The sequence below is a fragment of the Leptodactylus fuscus genome, chromosome 11, assembly GCF_031893055.1.
Source record: "Leptodactylus fuscus isolate aLepFus1 chromosome 11, aLepFus1.hap2, whole genome shotgun sequence".
Classification (NCBI taxonomy): domain Eukaryota; kingdom Metazoa; phylum Chordata; class Amphibia; order Anura; family Leptodactylidae; genus Leptodactylus; species Leptodactylus fuscus.
In genome coordinates this window covers 12,758,452-12,778,827 of record NC_134275.1, presented here as the reverse complement: position 1 = coordinate 12,778,827, position 20,376 = coordinate 12,758,452, and the positions used below count along the sequence as shown (strand labels likewise).

General features: G+C 45.3%; 1 protein-coding gene across 2 annotated transcripts in view; it reads right to left on the bottom strand.

Moving 5' to 3' along the window:
• The window catches only part of DAB2IP (DAB2 interacting protein), a 108,587-nt gene that overhangs the window by 72,255 nt on the left and 15,956 nt on the right, over positions 1 to 20,376 (bottom strand). Inside the window, exon 1 of one of the 2 annotated variants that reach the window (XM_075260697.1) lies at positions 480 to 886. The exons of the other annotated variant lie outside the window; for it this stretch is intronic. The gene's annotated coding sequence lies outside the window, so the exon portion shown is untranslated. Of the gene's footprint in view, positions 1 to 479; positions 887 to 20,376 lie in introns of those variants that run through there. 2 annotated transcript variants of the gene reach the window in all.

The following is a 20,376-nucleotide window of genomic DNA, read 5'->3' as shown; positions in this document are numbered from 1 at the left end:
GTGAGGAGTCCTGGAATGGAGGTCTATCCTCTATAGTGATGTCCTGGAATGGAGGTCTATCCTCTATAGTGATGTCCTGGAATGGAGGTCTATCCTCTATAGTGATGTCCTGGAATGGAGGTCTATCCTCTATAGTGATGTCCTGGAATGGAGGTCTATCCTCTATATTGATGTGTCCTGGAATGGAGGTCTATCCTCTATATTGATGTGTCCTGGAATGGAGGTCTATCCTCTATAGTGATGTATCCTGGAATGGAGGTCTATCCTCTATAGTGAGGAGTTCTGGAATGGAGGTCTATCCTATTCAATGAATTCTGCTTTTGTCTTGGTTGTCTTGACTTCGCAAGGGAACGCCACACCGATCCTATTCCCAGGATTATGGTGTAAGGCGGTATAATGTACAGTATCCATACATTTCAAGTACACTAAAGGCGAGCGTTACATATATCAGTTGCATCAGTATCAGATTTTTTATTCACCTATAATACTACACATATAATATCCTGCTCCCCTACACAGTGTGACCATGACCGGATCACAGCAGAGATACTGACCTATAATACTATACATATAATATCCTGCACCCCCTACACAGTGTGAGCATGACCGGATCACAGCAAAGGTACTGACCTATCATACTACACATATAATATCCTTTATTTCCTCCTGGCTTCTTATTAACAGATGACACTTCCGGAGTTGATTTTCTCCATTCCTTGGGCTTCCTCCCAGAATCCTTTTCTCACTTCATCAAAATGTTCACCCAGACAGCACACAGAGGATTGTCCTGGCAGCGATTAATTGCAGCTTAATGACAGCTTACAGCCTGGAGTCGCACAGCGCTGACCCACTTCTCCCTACTCCCTGCAGCTCCCTTGAAATAATATGATGTAAATGAGCGCAGGAGAACGGCAGCGACTAGTCCTCTGCATTAACCATTTGTACCCTTCATTGTACATTATACCTAAGTGTTAATCTTGTGACATCATCCTGTATCAGTCCTCTTAAAGTACAGATTCCAAGAATGACATTACACAGTCTAATATCCTGCACTCCCTACCCAGTTTGACCATGACCGAATCACAGCAGAGATACTGACCTATAATACTATACATATAATATCCTGCACCCCCTACACAGTGTGACCATGACCGGATCACAGCAGAGATACTGACCTATATAACTACACAGGGGTCTGTTCTATATAGCATCACTGTATCCAGTGAGGCCATTACACACTGCACAGAAGTCTGCTTCATGTAGGCTCAGCTTATCCAGTGTAACTGTCACACCCTGCATAAGGGTCTGCTCTATGTATGGTCACTATATCAAGTGAGACTGTCACACACTGCATAAGCGTCTGCTCTATATATTATCATTATATCCATTGAGACCGTCACATACTGCATTGGGGTCTGCTCTTTGTAGGGTCAATATGTCCAGTGGGACCATTACGCACTGCACAGGGTTCTGCTCTATATAGCATCACTATATCCAGGGTCTGGGGTTGCTAGGTGGGGTGGCATAGACACACAAGTCCAGTTTCTTTAGGCCAAAACAAAGGTAGAGTTTATTTTCACTCAAAAAGGCAGTGCAGCAACAAAAGGAAACAATTAAAAAATAAATACCTGCCCGTCTAGGCTGTAACTAAACATAGAATAGGTTACCTCACCTAGAATAACAGAAATCCAAAAGCCAGTAGAATCATACAGGACACAGCTCAAAAAATATGATCTCTCTGTTTGGTCTCCAGCCAAGCTCTCCCAAAGTGTTGCTGCTGGAGCTGGCTTCTTAAGCCTCCTTGACGAGGAGACTCTCTACAGCTGAGTCACTGCCGGAACATCCCCAAAGTGTGGACTGGAGGGGGGGGTGGAATGACAGGTCCCACTACCAATCCTACCTGTCATTCCTAAAAATACAGCCCAGTACTGAGCATTTGCCAAAATGCTCAGCAGACGAAAGTTGTCTGCTGAGAACAAACATTCCTGGAGTTTTCTCATCTCACCCACCTGAGAAGTCTGGGTGAGATGTACACCCCCTCCATTACCTGACCAGCCATCGGTTTACACCAGCGAGACCGTCAAATACTGCATAGGTGTCTGCTCTATGTAGGGTCACTATTTCAAGCAAGACAGTTACACACTGCACTAAGAAGCCGTCCTTCTGGCACACTACCTGTTATAAGAACTAGCAGAGCTGAGCTTGTCTTCTGGCACAGCGGAGTAGTCAGTCTTACTGAATTATCCCACATTCAGGGCATTGCCTTGGCTTCAAATATAATCAACAACACTGATGAATATAGATATATAGCAAATATAAAGGTTAACATTTAATAACTACCCCTAAAATCAGATCAGTAATGATATCAAAATTCCAAAGTGAGGATGAGTGCGACACCTATACAAGTATACAGCTGTATAAATTGTGTCGCTCTTAGCCCATCCGATGTCATCCAGGGCTTGTAGGTCATCTTGGTATCCCTGTTATACCCTAGGGAAACTCACCTTCTATGCCCCAAAAAGACTCCCGCCCTAACAAGGGCAGTACCAAACTGTACCTGAAAACAACTTGTCCCTATATGTCCCAATAATAATAATTGCCTTGACTTAAGTAGAGGACCAAACATCCTGAGCTTCAGCATACATTGACTCAAGTCACATCCAGAGCTGCAGTCAGTCAGGACATATAGCACCACTGTGTGTCAGCATAATTCAGTCTCCTCTACATGGCTGTTTGCTGGAATTGTCTCACATGGGGGTGAATGCAAGAAGAATAAGCTCTGAAGACAAGATGCCCATCAACTCCTAGGCCAAAGGCAACGGTGTTCCAATAGCAGCTGATACAGAACATGGCTAGAAAATCTCAGGCTCATATCTCTCTATATCTCTCTATATTATAAAAATGAATTCTTGTCTGTCTGCTCTATAATGCAAACCAAACGACTGGACTGATCTTCACCAAATTTGGTACAGAGATACTGCAGGTATCCGGGAAGGTTTGAGACAAGACTCCAACTCGCTCGGACATACTGTTGTTGAGATACAGCATTCCAAACACAATGCCCCCCCCCCCCCTTAGCCAATACAAACCTGCAAGTCTTTCACTCATATTCCAACTGCAATACACACGGTCACTCCACATGCACAATACAACACTGATATCCAAACTGAGATACACGCATCAGAGGATTAGATACACAGATCAGCACACAGTATCACACACCATAGGATTAGATAAACGCCACTGCACACAATACCATGCAGGGGAGGATTAGATATGTGCCTCTGCACACAGTACCACATGCCAGAGTATTAGATATGCGCCTTTCCACACAATGCCACATGCTGGAGGATTAGATACGCGCCACTGCACACAGTACCACATGGGGCAGGATTAGATACATGCCTCTGCACACAATACCACATGCCAGAGAATTACATACGCATCTCATCACACAGTACCACACGGGGGAGGATTAGATGCGCATGTCTGCACACAGTAACACACGCCAGAGGATTAGATACATGCGTCTGCACACAGTACCATACGCCAGAGGATTAGATATGCGCATCTGCACACAGTACCTCATGCCGTAAGATTAGATATGCACGTCTGCACACAGTTTCACTTGCCGGAGGATTAGATACACACCTCCTAACACAATACCACACGGGGGAGGATTAGATACACACATCTGCACACAGCACCACACGCTGGAGGATTAGATATGTGCATCTGCACACAGTACCACACCAACAAGGATTAGATACAGCGTCTAAACACAGTACTATACGGGGAAGTATTAGATACAGCTTTACTCCAGGTATCCATAACAACTGATCACAGGTTTTTCACTGAAATCCAAAATGAGATACACATAATCACATGACGCTTATGGACATACACACAAACCACATACAAAATACACAAGTGCAAAATTGGACAATTGTTATGGGGCCACTACACAAACATAAAATGTAATATACCCGTGCGAAGCCGTGTCCTCCTGCTAGTATCTTATATACTTCTGACTGTGAGTACAGGGGAGTGTGGGTGTAATATAGAGAGGCCAATATATCTCATATACCTCTGACTGTGAGTACAGGGGAGTAGGGGTGTAATACAGAGAGATCCATATATCTCATATACTTCTGACTGTGAGTACAGGAGAGTACAGGTGTAATACAGAGAGGCTCATATACTTCTGACTGTGAGTACAGAGGAGTACGGGTATAATACAGAGAGGTTCATATACTGTATCGTATCTGCTTCTGACTGTGAGTACAGGCGAGTACGAGTGTAATACAGAGAGGCTCATATATCATATATACTTCTGACTGTGAGTAGAGGGGAGTGTGGGTGTAATACAGAGAGGCCCATATATCTTATATACTTCTGACTGTGAGTACAGGGTAGTAGGGGTGTAATACAGAGAGTCCCATATATCTCATATACTTCTGACTGTGAGTACAGGGGAGTAGGGGTGTAATACAGAGAGGTCCATATATATATATATATACTTCTGACTGTGAGTACAGGAGAGTACGGGTGTAATACAGAGAGTCTTATATACAGGGTGGCCATAATGTAACCTCAGGTATTTGGAGTTGTGTGCAGGCTGACCCAATGGACGGAGCTGCCTGAAAATTTGTATGTGTGCTAATCAAGGCATGGGGAAACGGACGGCATGAAAAAAAAAAAACTAAAAATCATCACCAACTACTTCCTCGTGACAATGACACCCGCATGACATTTGCATTAATATTTCTGGCCAGAGTGGAAATGGATACCAATTGGCCATGGAATATCCTGTGGAGCAACGAAGCGCATTTTTACCTGAATGGAAGGGACAACACACAGAACTGTCACATATGGGCCACCGAAAACTTGCGTGCGCTCGAGGGGGTTCTGCTGCATTCGCCCAAGGTGACCGTTTGGTGTGGGTTCACCTCATCGTTCATGATCGGACCGTTCTTTTTCGAAGATTTTGGCCGACTGGGGTTGCTACCTGTTCCGTCACAGCAGCAAGGTACCGGACAATGCTGGAAACAGTGGTCGTTCCCCAACTCCAACAGCGGCAGTGTCTGCAGACTATCACCTTCATGCAGAATGGAGCCCCTCCTCACATCGCAAATCCTGTGAAGAACGCTCTTTGTGCATATTTTCCCGATGACAGGATTTTGAGCCGCTCATTCCCTACAGCGTGGCCACCACGCTCTCTGGATCTCACTCCTTGTGATTTCTGGTTGTGGGGACACTTGCAGGAGCGTGTTTATTGGAGGAATGTCGAAACCCTGCATGACCTCAAAGACCGCATCACGTTGGAAGTGCGCAGCAGCTCACCAGAGACGCTACACGCAAGCGTCGAGCACGTTCTGCATAGGATGACCATGCTCACCATGCATGATGGCAGCCACTTTGAACAGTCATGCTAGTCGGTGGTCCAAATCGGACATCCCCAAGTATCGACAGACGGGTTTTGCTCACTGTACAGCGCCACATTATTCCCTGGTGGGGAGTTTTTGTATAAAAAAATTTTTTCCCCATGCCTTGATTAGCACACATATAAATTTTCAGGCAATTCCGTCTATTAGGTCAGCCTGCACACGACTACTAACACCTGAGGTTATATTATGGCCACCCTGTACTTCTGACTGTGAGTACAGGGAAGTGTTGGTGTAATACAGAGAAGCTCATACATCTCATATACTTCTGACTGTGAGTACAGGGGAGTGTGGGTGTAATACAGAGAGGCTCATATATGTTATCTGCTTCTGACTGTGAGTACGGGTGTAATACAGAGAGGCTCATATATCTTAAATCAAACAGGCTTCATTGGCAGTACAAATAGATATTTGGCATTGCCAAAGCTAGTAAAGTGGGGGGGGGGGAGCTGGAGTCGAGGGGGAGAGTATGCGGGGGTGGGGTGATTTGGGGTATAACAGTCCGTGGAGTCTCACCTTCCTCTTAGTTGGTGACAGCTGTATGGGGGGGGGGGGTTGGGGGTATAACAGTCCGTGGGGTCTCATCTTCCTCTTGTTTGGTGACAGCTGGACACGTATTGGGCAGCGATCTCCACAGTGGCCTCTTCTTCTCCCAGTAGGATGTAGAGTTTCCTCTTCTCGTCTGCAGATGTGAAGTCTGGGATGTGGGCAGAGAGTCTTTGGTAGTAGACGGCCCTCAAAGCTGAGTATTTGGTGCAGTGTAGCAGGAAATGGGCCTCGTCTTCTAGGGCCTCCTGGTCACAGTGCTGGCACAGTCTGTTCTCCCGTGGCTTGTACGTCTGCCTGTGTCACTCCATCTCCAGGTTGTGGGCGCTCAGTCTGTACCGGCTCAGTGTCTGTCTGGGGTGGGGTATTCTCTCCAGGTAGGTGGCCATGGTGTAGTCCCTTTGCAGTGACTGGTACACAGTGAGTTTCTTGGAGTTATTTATTGCGCTTCTCCATTCTTCGATGTACCGCTCTCTATCTCTCTCAATGACTTCTTTTATTTGAGCCTTGTTCAGGGCATGTTGGGGGTTTTGGCTTGGCAGATGGCTGATGCTTGGTTGGGGGCTTGGTGGTGGTAAGAGCCACGGCCGCTGCCCTGTATGTGTGTCCAGAATGATAGCGCCCTCTTTTGTATGTATATACTTCTGACTGTGAGTAAAGGGGAGTGCGGGTGAAATACAGAAAGGCCCATATATCTTATATACTTCTGACTGTGAGTACAGAGGAGTACGGGTGTAATACAGAGAGGCTCATATATCTCATATACTTCTGACTGTGAGTACAGGGAAGTACGGGTGTAATACAGAGAGGCTCATATATCTCATATACTTCTGACTGTGAGTACAGGGTAGTGCCTGTGTAATACAGAGAGGCTCATATATCTTATATACTTCTGACTGTGAGTACAGGGAAGTACGGGTGTAATACAGAGAGGCTCATATATCTCATATACTTCTGACTGTGAGTACAGGGTAGTGCGGGTGTAATACAGAGAGGCTCATGTATCTTATATACTTCTGACTGTGAGTACGGGTTTAATAAGAGTGGCTCATATATCTTATATACTTCTGACTGTTCTGAGTAGATAGAACACGTGACATCACTGCTCCCCAGATAGAAAAGATGACATCACTGCTCCCTAGATAGAGAAGATGACATCACTGCTCTCCGGATAGATAGAACACATGACATCACTGCTCCAGAGATAGAAAAGATGACATCACTGCTCTCCAGATAGATAGAACAGATGACATCACTGCTCTCCAGGTAGATAGAACACATGACATCACTGCTCCCCAAATAGAAAGATGACATCACTGCTCCCCGGATAGAAAAGATGACATCACTGCTCCCCAGATAGAACAGATGACATCACTGCTCTCCAGGTAGATAGAACACATGACATCACTGCTCCCCAAATAGAAAGATGACATCACTGCTCCCCGGATAGAAAAGATGACATCACTGCTCCCCAGATAGAAAAGATGACATCACTGCCCCCCTGGATAGATAGAACACATGACATCACTGCTCCCAAGATAGAAAAGATTACGTCACTGCTTTCCGGGTAGATAGAACACAACATCACTGCTCTCCGGATAGATAGAACACATGACATCACTGCTCTCCGAGTAGATAGAACACATGACATCACTGCTCCCCAGATAGAAAAGATGACATCACTGCTCTCTGGATAGATAGAACAGATGACATCACTGCTCTCCGAGTAGATAGAACACATGACATCACTGCTCCCCAAATAGAAAGATGACATCACTGCTCCCCAGATAGAAAAGATGATATCACTGCTCTCCAGATAGATAGAACACGTGACATCACTGCTCTCCAGGTAGATAGAACACATGACATCACTGCTCCCCAAATAGAAAGATGACATCACTGCTCCCCAGATAGAAAAGATGACATCACTGCTCCCTAGATAGAAAAGATGACATCACTGCTCTCCGGATAGATAGAACACATGACATCACTGCTCTCCAGGTAGATAGAACACATGACATCACTGCTCCCCAAATAGAAAGATGACATCACTGCTCCCCAGATAGAAAAGTTGACATCACTGCTCCCCAGATAGAAAAGATGACATCACTGCTCTCCAGATAGATAGAACACATGACATCACTGCTCCCCAAATAGAAAGATGACATCACTGCTCCCCGGATAGAAAAGATGACATCACTGCTCTCCAGGTAGATAGAACACATGACATCACTGCTCCCCAAATAGAAAGATGACATCACTGCTCCCCGGATAGAAAAGATGACATCACTGCTCCCCAGATAGAAAAGATGACATCACTGCCCCCCGGATAGATAGAACACATGACGTCACTGCTCCCAAGATAGAAAAGATGACGTCACTGCTTTCCGGGTAGATAGAACACAACATCACTGCTCTCCGGATAGATAGAACACATGACATCACTGCTCCCCAGATAGAAAAGATGACATCACTGCTCTCTGATAGATAGAACAGATGACATCACTGCACTCCAGGTAGATAGAACACATGACATCACTGCTCCCCAAATAGAAAGATGACATCACTGCTCCCCAGATAGAAAAGATGACATCACTGCTCCCTAGATAGAAAAGATTACATCACTGCTCTCCGGATAGATAGAACACATGACATCACTGCTCCCCAGATAGAAAAGATGACATCACTGCTCCCTAGATAGAAAAGATTACATCACTGCACTCCGGATAGATATAACACATGACATCACTGCTCCCCAGATAGAAAAGATGACATCACTGCTCTCCAGATAGATAGAACACATGACATCACTGCTCCCAAGATAGAAAAGATGATGTCACTGCTTTCCGGGTAGATAGAACACAACATCACTGCTCTCCGGATAGATAGAACACATGACATCACTGCTCCCCAGATAGAATAGATGACATCACTGCTCTCTGGATAGATAGAACAGATGACATCACTGCACTCCAGGTAGATAGAACACATGACATCACTGCTCCCCAAATAGAAAGATGACATCACTGCTCCCCAGATAGAAAAGATGACATCACTGCTCCCTAGATAGAAAAGATTACATCACTGCTCTCCGGATAGATAGAACACATGACATCACTGCTCCCCAGATAGAAAAGATGACATCACTGCTCCCTAGATAGAAAAGATTACATCACTGCACTCCGGATAGATATAACACATGACATCACTGCTCCCCAGATAGAAAAGATGACATCACTGCTCTCCAGATAGATAGAACACGTGACATCACTGCTCTCCAGGTAGATAGAACACATGACATCACTGCTCCCCAAATAGAAAGATGACATCACTGCTCCCCAGATAGAAAAGATGACATCACTGCTCCCCAGATAGAAAAGATGACATCACTGCTCCCTAGATAGAAAAGATGACATCACTGCTCCCTAGATAGAAAAGATGACATCACTGCTCTCCGGATAAATAGAACACATGACATCACTGCTCTCCAGGTAGATAGAACACATGACATCACTACTCCCCAAATAGAAAGATGACATCACTGCTCCCCAGATAGAAAAGATGACATCACTGCTCCCCAGATAGAAAAGATGACATCACTGCTCTCCAGATAGATAGAACACATGACATCACTGTCCCCCGGATAGATAGAACACATGACATCACTGCTCCCCAGATAGAAAAGATGACATCACTGCTCCCCAGATAGAAAAGATGACATCACTGCTCCCCAGATAGAAAAGATGACGTCACTGCTCTCTGGGTAAATAGAACACATGACATTACTGCTCTCCGGATAGATAGAACACATGAGATCACTGCTCTCAGAGTAGATAGAACACATGACATCACTGCTCATAGCAAGTTACATAGCAGGAAGCTGCTCCCTGTAAGTAAATGCCGGAGATGCCAGGAGCTCCCAAAGACCCCCAGAAATCACTCAAAACACAGCTAAAGGTATACGGGGGCATTTATTAACCCATTAATAGCACTAACAGACATTTTAAAAAAAAAAAACATCTTTTGCCCGGAAAACCCCTTTAAGTAAAGGGTTTATAAATGTACATCATATTACATGGAGGTGCTGGCCTGGGCCCTTACAGGCTGCACATGTTCGGAACCTCAGTACACGAGTCACATGATGCGACTGCTCCTAAGTTTTCTTGCATCTCAGGACTGACTCCTGAGCAGGCGTCGTTCCTCCATCCACATGTTCTTGCCCGATACTGCACTAGGATTTAGTGTACTGCACAGATAATCCCAGGAACGTGACCAGGAATTGACAGCTCTACAAATCATAAAAGAAGTGGCAGGGCTACGTCTCTGCGCCAAGTACCGTGCAGGACGGTTTTATAGCTCACAGCAGGTACAGAAGAATCAAGTCAGGAGACCTTCCAAAATTTGTTTAGCTTCAGGTTCAGATAGCCTGGGATCCCAGTGCATTTCAGGTGGAACAAGATCATTGAGAACCACACTAGGCTAAAAACATAGTGTATGACACTGTCAGGGCTAGGACTATATATATCTATAATACATTGTGTATGACACTGTCAGGGCTCCTAGTACTATATATCTATAATACATTGTGTATGACAATGTCAGGACTCCTAGGACTATATATATCTATAATACATAGTGTATGACACTGTCATGGCTCCTAGGACTATATACAGTATATCTATAATACATAGTGTATGACACTGTCATGGCTCCTAGGACTATATATAATGTTGGCCAAAAGTATTGGCACCCCTGCAATTCTGTCAGATAATACTCAGTTTCTTCCAGAAAATGATTGCAATCACAAATTCTTTGGTATTATTATCTTCATTTAATTTGTCTTCAATGGAAAACCACAAAAAGAATTGTCAAAAAAGCCAGATTGGATATGATTCCACAGCAAACATAAAAAGGGGGTGGACAAAAGTATTGGCACTGTTTGAAAAATCATGTGATGCTTCTCTAATTTGTGTAATTAACAGCACCTGTTACTTACCTGAGGCACCTAACAGGTGGTGGCAATAACTAAATCACACTTGCAGCCAGTTGAAATGGATTAAAGTTGACTCAACCTCTGTCCTTTGTCCTTGTGTGTACCACATTGAGCATGGAGAAAAGAAAGAAGACCAAAGAACTGTCTGAGAACTTGAAAAGCAAAATTGTGAGGAAGCATGAGCAATCTCAAGGCTACAAGTCCATCTCCAAAGACCTGAATGTTCCTGTGTCTACCGTGCGCAGTGTTATCAAGAAGTTTAAAACCCATGGCACTATGGCTAACCTCCCTAGATGTGGACCGAAAAGAAAGATTGACAAGAGATTTCAACGCAAGATTGTGCGGATGGTGGATAAAGAACCTCGACTAACATCCAAACAAGTTCAAGCTGCCCTGCAGTCCGAGGATACAACAGTGTCACCCCGTACTATCCAGTGTCAGCGTCTGAATGAGAAGGGACTGTATGGTAGGATACCCAGGAAGACCCCACTTCTTACCCAGAGACATAAAAAAGCCAGGCTGGAGTTTGCCAAAACTTACCTGAGAAAGACAAAGATGTTTTGGAAGAATGTTCTCTGGTCAGATGAGACAAAACTAGAGCTTTTTGGGAAAAGGCATCAACATAGAGTTTACAGGAAAATAAAAAGGCCTTCAAAGAAAAGAAGACGGTCCCTACAGTCAGACATGGCGGAGGTTCCCTGATGTTTTGGGGTTGCTTTGCTGCCTCTGGCAATGGACTGCTTGACCGTGTGCATGGCATTATGAAGTCTGAAGACGACCAACACATTGTGCAGCATAATGTAGGGCTCAGTGTGAGAAAGCTGGGTCTCCCTCAGAGGTCAGGGGTCTTCCAGCAGGACAATGACCCAAAACACACTTCAGGTCAAGCACTAGAAAATGGTTTGAGAGAAAGCACTGGAGACTTGTAAAGTGGCCAGCAATGAGTCCAGCCCTGAATCCCATAGAACACCTGTGGAGAGATCTCTTGATGACAGTTTGGAGAAGGCCCCCTTCACATCTCAGGGACCTGGAGCAGTTTGCCAAAGAAGAATGGTCTAAAATTCCAGCAGAGCCTTGTAAGAAACTCATTGCTGGTTACCGAAAGTGGTTGTTCGCAGTTATTTTGTCTAAAGGTTGTGCTACCAAGTATTAGGCTGAGGGTGCCAATACTTTTATCCGGCCCATTTTTGGAGTTTTGTGTAAAATGATCAATGATTTGACTTTTTTTTCATTCTCTTTCGTGTTTTTTCATTGCAAGCAAAATAAATGAAGATATTACCAAAGAGTTTGTGCTTGCAATCATTTTCTGGAAGAACATGAGTGCCTTTGAACGTGGCATGGTTGTTGGTGCCAGAAGGGCTGGTCTGAGTATTTCAGAAACTGCTGATCTACTGGGATTTTCACGCACAACCATCTCTAGGGTTTACAGAGAATGGTCCGAAAAAGAAAAAACATCCAGTGAGCGGCAGTTCTGTGGGCGGAAATGCATTGTTGATGCCAGAGGTCAGAGGAGAATGGCCAGACTGGTTCGAGCTGATAGAAAGGCAACAGTGACTCAAATAGCCACCCGTTACAACCAAGGTAGCCAGAAGAGCATCTCTGAACGCACAGTACGTCGAACTTTGAGGCAGATGGGCTACAGCAGCAGAAGACCACACCGGGTGCCACTCCTTTCAGCTAAGAACAGGAAACTGAGGCTACAATTTGCACAAGCTCATCGAAATTGGACAATTGAAGATTGGAAAAACGTTGCCTGGTCTGATGAGTCTCGATTTCTGCTGCGACATTCGGATGGTAGGGTCAGAATTTGGCGTCAACAACATGAAAGCATGGGTCCATCCTGCCTTGTATCAACGGTTCAGGCTGGTGGTGGTGGTGTCATGGTGTGGGGAATATTTTCTTGGCACTCTTTGGGCCCCTTGGTACCAATTGAGCATCGTTGCAACGCCAAAGCCTACCTGAGTATTGTTGCTGACCATGTCCATCCCTTTAGGACCACAATTTACCCAACATCTGATGGCTACTTTCAGCAGGTTAATGCGCCATGTCATAAAGTTGGAATCATCTCAGACTGGTTTCTTGAACATGACAATGAGTTCACTGTACTCCAATGGCCTCCACAGTCACCAGATCTCAATCCAATAGAGGAGCATCTTTGGGATGTGGTGGAACGGGAGATTCGCATCATGGATGTGCAGCCGACAAATCTGCGGCAACTGTGTGATGCCATCATGTCAATATGGACCAAAATCTCTGAGGAATGCTTCCAGCACCTTGTTGAATCTATGCCACGAAGAATTGAGGCAGTTCTGAAGGCAAAAGGGGGTCCAACCCGTTACTAGCATGGTGTACCTAATAAAGTGGCTGGTGAGTGTATATCTATAATACATAGTGTATGACACCGTCAGGGCTCCCAGTAATCTTTCTATATGATTTCTGTGTTCACATTACAGTGTCTTGCATTGTGGTAAATTAGTATACTATGGGATTTATCCAGACCCCAGAGAATAATAGGTGGAAACCCCGGGGAAGAGTGACCTTTGCCCTCACTGTTCTCCTTTGAGCCCCCACTCCTCTCTCCCAGACCCCCACTCTTCTCCTCCGGGAGCCCACTCCTCTCCCCCAGGCTCCCACTCCTCTCCCCCAGGCGCCCACTCTTCTCCGCCATGTTCCACTCTTCTCTCTTGAGCCCCCACTCTTCTCCTCTCTTATTTGATGTTGCAGTGTTACTGCCATGACTTTGCTCTCTGTGTCTCCTGTTATTTCCTTGGCCGCACCTTGGCTAAGACACAGCTCATAAACTGAACCTCTTTGAGCCGGAGGAGACAACGCCGAGGTCTTAATCCAGATAATGGAGAACTCCAATAAATGGAGGGATTATTAGCAGGGCCCCTCCTGCCGCACCCGCATCCATTTCTCCTGGATATCCATGCATCCACCATGCTGTACATTCTTATGTCTGTCTCTGCTTTCTCCTCCTAGTTCATCCATCAGATTAGGGATTGTTCAGACACTGAAATCTGCACGTGCTTCTTCCAGGTCTGGTCAATGTCATTCTCCAGATACAACTTTAAGGTGACCGCGGGGCTGATCCTCTATAAAGTGATTGGGACGCTGCTCAGTCCCCGATCGCCTCAGCTCACCTTTTGTCTTTTGTGCAAGTGTGAGGGGGTGATAGTAGTCTCCCCTGGTGTGATGGTGGTGGTAGTAGTCTCCCGTGGTGGTGGTGGTAGTAGTCTCCCCTGGTGTGGTGGTGGTGGTAGTAGTCTCCCCTGGTGGATTTGGCAGTTCCATAGATTTCTCTGTGCACAAAGCTATGAATTTTGGCAATTATGGCTCAGATTTCCAGTGGAAATGGGGAACTATTTTTCTTAGATGCACCAGGAGGTTCTGGTAAAACATTTTTTATTAATTTGCTGTTTGCAGAAATTGGCTTAAACAATGACATTGCCTTGGCTGTTGCATCATCTGGAATTGTGGCCACTCTTTTAGATGGAGGGTGCACGACTCATTCAGCATTACGATTGCCCTTTAATCTAGCACTGTCTGTAATATCATTTAGTCTGGTTTCAGACAGGGTTTTTTGGTGCGGATTATGACACAGAATCTGCATCAAAATCTGTCTAAAAAACCCACCTCCCATTGAAATCAATGTGTTCCTTTTTCTGCAGGCAGTTTGTTCCTGCTCACGGAAAAAAGAAGCGACATGCCCTTTCTTGACACGGATTCCGCAGCTGAATCAGCCGCGGATGTCTGCAGCGCAACACTCCCTCCCGACTAGGCCCACTCATTTGGGTCTAATCCATAGCAGAATGTCGCAACTGGATGCCGGTGCACTGTATGCACTGCACCGGCACCCAGTCACAGCTGCCCGTTTTTTGGACCGAACTCTGAGGATAAATTCACACGGGGTTTTTTGAGGATACGGATACGGCCTCAAAATCCTGACCAAAAAGACGGCTCCCAATCAATGGGAGTCGGTCAGGTCTTTTTTCCAGGAGCTGTTTGTTTCGGCTCCTGGAAAAAGAAGCGAGATGCTCATTTTTCAAGCCGATTCGCTTCGCCATTCGGCCTGAAGACACTCCCTCTTCCCGACTAGGCCCATGCATGATAGATAAGTTTAACATATTCTTTTTTAGAGTTTTATTTTAAAACGGGGGGGGGGGGGGGGGGCTAGTTTAATATAACTTTAGCGATGCCTGAATAGCCTTTTTAAAGGCTATTCATGCATATGTGGGGCTCTATCAGCATTTATTTTGCTGATAGAGCCCCTTTAAGGTGGCCACCGCCTCAGGTTCCGGATTAAAAAAACCCATGTGAACTTACCCTGAGGCGGCCTCTGCGTCAAAATCTGGTCTAAAAAATCCCATCTGAACCAAACCTCAGGGCTCTGGGAAAGCTAAGTTATTGCAAAATTGCAAAGTAATTGTTTGGGATGAATGTACCATGGCGCACAAGAAAGCGCTCAAGGCCCTTGGTCGCACCTAGAAAGATCTTCAGGGAACCAATTGTTTAATGGAAGGAATTGTTGTAATTTTTGCAGGTGGCTTCTGCCTGACGTTACCTGTTCTTAATGGAGCAACACCGGCGGATAAGCTGAATGCCTGTCTAAAATCTTCTTATCTGTGGATACATGTTCAGAAGCAAACTCTTACTACTAATATGTGGGTTCATTTGATAGGAAATACAACTGTGGACAAATTTACACACCAGCTACTATGTCTTGGAAACGACAGGTTCCCTACTGATTCCACTACTGGTCTCACTTCCTTTACAGAAGATTTTTGTGAAATGACAACTTCGGTATTGGAGCTTATTAACCAAGTTTTCCCTGATATTTTAACAACCATCAGTGGCTTTGTGAACATGCAATCCTTGTGCCTAAACATGATAGTGTCAGCTCCATAATTCAGGGACCACAACAACCACATACATGTCCATTGATTCAGTCATGGGAAGTGAACAAGCCGTAATGTACTGTATCTATTGGAGTTCCTGAATTCTTTGGAGCCTCCTGTGATGCCACCGCATAAGCTCACTTTAAAAATAGGAGCCACAATAATTTTGCTTCGGAACCTTGATCCACCAAAAAAGTGTAACGGCACAAGATTGTGAATTAAGAGTCTCCTGCCCAATGTTATTGAATCCACTATTCTTATAGGAAACTCTAAGGGTGAATTCACACTGAGTAAACGCTAGCTTATTCTGAACGTAAAACACGTTCAGAATAAGCGGCGTCTAAAGCAGCTCCATTCATTTCTATGGGAGCGGGGATACGAGCGCTCCCCATAGAAATGAATGGGCTGCTTCTTTCACTCCGTGCAGTCCCATTGAAGTGAATGGGGAGTGCCGGCGTATACGGCAAGCTCTGCTCATGCCGGAGCGTACACGCCGGCACTCCCCATTCACTTCAATGGGACTGCACGGAGTGAAAGAAGCAGCCCATTCATTTCTATGGGGAGCGCTCGTATCCCTGCTCCCATAGAAATGAATGGAGCTGCTTTAGACGCCGCTTATTCTGAACGTGTTTTACGTTCAGAATAAGCTAGCGTTTACTCAGTGTGAATGCACCCTAAGGGAGCAAATGTTTTTATTCTGCATATTCCTTTGCTACCAAGTAACATGCCCTTCAATTTTAAGCGTCTGCAGTTCCCAATCCGACTTGCATTTACTATAACTATAAACAAAACACAAGGTCAATCAAGTAGCCGGCATTATTTTAGAGTTGTGTTTTTCACATGGACAGTTGTACGTTGCTAGCTTTAGGGTGGGTAACCCCCAAAATCTTTTCATATACAGGTATGTACCTGAAGGTAAAACCAGGAACATTGTTTACCAAAAAGCACCACAATAGATAGTTGTGTAACTGTAAACCAATGTTACTCTTTTGCCCGTGAACTACTTATAGATTACACTGGAGGGAGGGGGGGAAGAGTTGCACTATGTAATTAATTGGGTGTAAAGGTTTTATATACTTAAAAAAAACAGTTAACAAAATAGATGTAATACTTCATACTACATAATATGTATTGAATATATAAAATCAAAGAAAATGTTGAAATAAAAAAAAAAAAAGTTCACATCAATGTCACGACAAATTAGCAAAATGACAAAATAATAAAAATTTAAAGTGGGTAAAAAGATTTACTGTAACATCAAATTTAGTGTGACACTGAAAATCTTACGTTAGCTAGCATACCCAACAAGTTAATATATTTTCCGCGAGCAAAGCCACGGGTATTCTACTAGTAGATATATATAGTCCTAGGAGTCCTGACAGTGGCACGTCCGAATAGATATTTGGCATTGCCAAAGCTAGTAAAGTGTGTGTGGGGGGGAGTTGGAGTCGGGGGGCGGAATGGGGGGGGGGTTGATTTGGGGTATAACAGTCCGTGGAGTCTCATCTTCCTCTTAATTGGTGGCCGCTATATGGGGAGGTGGGGTGGGTGGTTTGGGGTATAACATTCTGTGGGATCTCATCTTGCTCTTGTTTCGTGACAGCTGGACACGTATTGGGCAGCGATCTCCACAGTGGCCTCTTCTTCTCCCAGTAGGATGTAGAGTTTCCTCTTTTCATCTGCAGATGTGAAGTCTGGGATGTGGGCAGAGTCTTTGGAAGTAGAAGGCCCTCACAGCTGAGTATTTGGTACAGTGTAGCAGGAAGTGGGTCTCGTCTTCTAGGGCCCCCTGGTCACAGTGCTGGCACAGTCTGTTCTCCCGTGGCTTGTACGTTTGCCTGTGTCACCCCGTTTCCATCTCCAGGTTGTGGGCGCTCAGTCTGTACCGGCTCAGGGTCTGTCTGTGTTTGGGGTGGCGTATTCTCTCCAGGTAGGTGGCCATGGTGTAGTCCCTTTGCATTGACTGGTACACGGTGAGTTTCTTGGAGTTATTTATTGCGCTTCTCCATTCCTCGATGTACCGCTCTTTGTCTCTCTCAATTACTCCTTTTATTTGAGCCTTGTTCAGGGCATGTTGGGGGTTTTGGCTTGGCAGATAGTGGATGCTTGGTTGGGGGGTATCAGTTTTTCTTGGGGCTCTGTGGCTCAGCCAGGCTTGGTGGTGTTAGGAGGCGGGACTGCTGCCCCTCTATGTGAGTCCAGAATGATAGCGCCCTCTTCTGCATGGTGAGCCATAGGGGGAGTCTGCCTAGCTCTGCCCGGCATTCCATGTTGGAGGTGTTGCGGTGGACATGGAGGAGGTATTTGCAGAACTCCAGGTGAAAGGTCTCTGTTGGGCTAGAGTCCCACTTTGACTGGTCTTGGTAGGTGGCTGGGCCCCAAACCTCACTGCCATAGAGAAGGATCGGAGTGATGACTGCGTCAAATATCTTCAGCCAGACCCTCGCTGGTGGTTTGAGGTTGTACAGTTTTCTTCTGATGGCGTAGAAGGTTCTGCAGGCTTTTGCTTTCAGGGTTTCTATTGCTGCTTTGAAGCTTCCTGATTGGCTGAGCTCCAGCCCCAGGTAGGTGTAGCTGTTGGTTTTCTCCAGTGTGGAGTCGTTCAGTGTGAATTCTGGGGTGGGGGCTTCATTGTGGCCCTTCTTCTGAAATACCATGACTTTGGTCTTCTTCTGGTTGATGGGTAGGGCCTATGTGGTGCTGAATTTTCTCAGCACTGACAGGCTTTCTTGGAGGTCTTTCTTGGTGGGGACCAGGAGTAGGAGGTCGTCGGCGTATAGCAAGAACTTCACCTCTCGGTCGTTCAGGGTGAGGCCTGGGGTTGTTGAGGCCTCCAGGGCTGTAGCCAGTTCATTGATGTAGATGTTGAAGAGCGTTGGGCTCAGGCTACAGCCTTGTCTGACCCCTCGGGCCTGTTGGAAGTATGCTGTCCTTTTCCCATTCACCTTCACGCTGCACTGGTTTCCGGTGTAGGAGCTCTTGATGACGTTGTACGTTCTTCCTCCTATTCCACTCTCTAGGAGTTTTAGGAGCAGGCCTGGGTGCCATATTGAGTTGAACGCCTTCTTAAAGTCCACGAAGCAGGCGAATATCTTGCCTCTTCTGGTGTTGTGGACGTGCGTCTTGATGAGGCTGTGCAGGGTGTAGATATGGTCTGTGGTGCGGTGGTTTGGCATGAACCCTGCTTGGCTCTTGCTGAGGACCCCGTGTTGTGTGAGGAAGGTGAGGATTCTGTTATTGATGATGCTGTTGAACAGTTTCCCCAGCGTGCTGCTGACGCAGATCCCTCTGTAGTTGTTGGGGTCATATTGGTCCCCATTCTTGTAGATGGGGGTTATGAGGCCTTTGTTCCAGTCTTGGGGGAAGTGTCCAGCATTGAGCACGAGGGTGAATAGTTTTGCCAGTGCCGCGTGTATTGAGATATACTGTATATAGTCCTAGGAGCCCCGGCAGTGTCATACACTATGTATTATAGATATATATATACAGTCCTATGAAAAAGTTTGGGCACCCCTATTAATCTTAATCATTTTTTGTTCTAAATATTTTGGTGTTTGCAACAGCCATTTCAGTTTGATATATGTAATAACTGATGGACACAGTAATATTTCAGGATTGAAATGAGGTTTATTGTACTAACAGAAAATGTGCAATATGCATTAAACCAAAATTTGACCGGTGCAAAAGTATGGGCACCCTTATCATTTTATTGATTTGAATTCCCCTAACTACTTTTTACTGACTTACTGAAGCACAAAATTGGTTTTGTAACCTCAGTGAGCTTTGAACTTCATAGCCAGATGTATCCAATCATAAGAAAAGGTATTTAAGGTGGCCAATTGCAAGTTGATCTCCTATTTGAATCTCCTCTGAAGAGTGGCATCATGGGCTACTCAAAACAACTCTCAAATGATCTGAAAACAAAGATTGTTCAACATAGTTGTTCAGGGGAAGGATACAAAAAGTTGTCTCAGAGATTTAACCTGTCAGTTTCCACTGTGAGGAACATAGTAAGGAAATGGAAGACCACAGGGACAGTTCTTGTTAAGCCCAGAAGTGGCAGGCCAAGAAAAATATCAGAAAGGCAGAGAAGAAGAATGGTGAGAACAGTCAAGGACAATCCACAGACCACCTCCAAAGAGCTGCAGCATCATCTTGCTGCAGATGGTGTCACTGTGCATCGGTAACAATACAGCGCACTTTGCACAAATAGAAGCTGTATGGGAGAGTGATGAGAAAGAAGCCGTTTCTGCACGTACGCCACAAATAGAGTTGCCTGAGGTATGAAAAAGCACATTTGGACAAGGCAGCTTCATTTTGGAAACAAAAATTGAGTTGTTTGGTTATAAAAAAAGGCGTTATGCATGGCGTCCAAAAAGAAACAGCATTCCAAGAAAAACACATGCTACCCACTGTAAAATTTGGTGGAGGTTCCATCATGCTTTGGGGCTGTGTGGCCAATGCCGGCATCGGGAATCTTGTTAAAGTTGAGAGT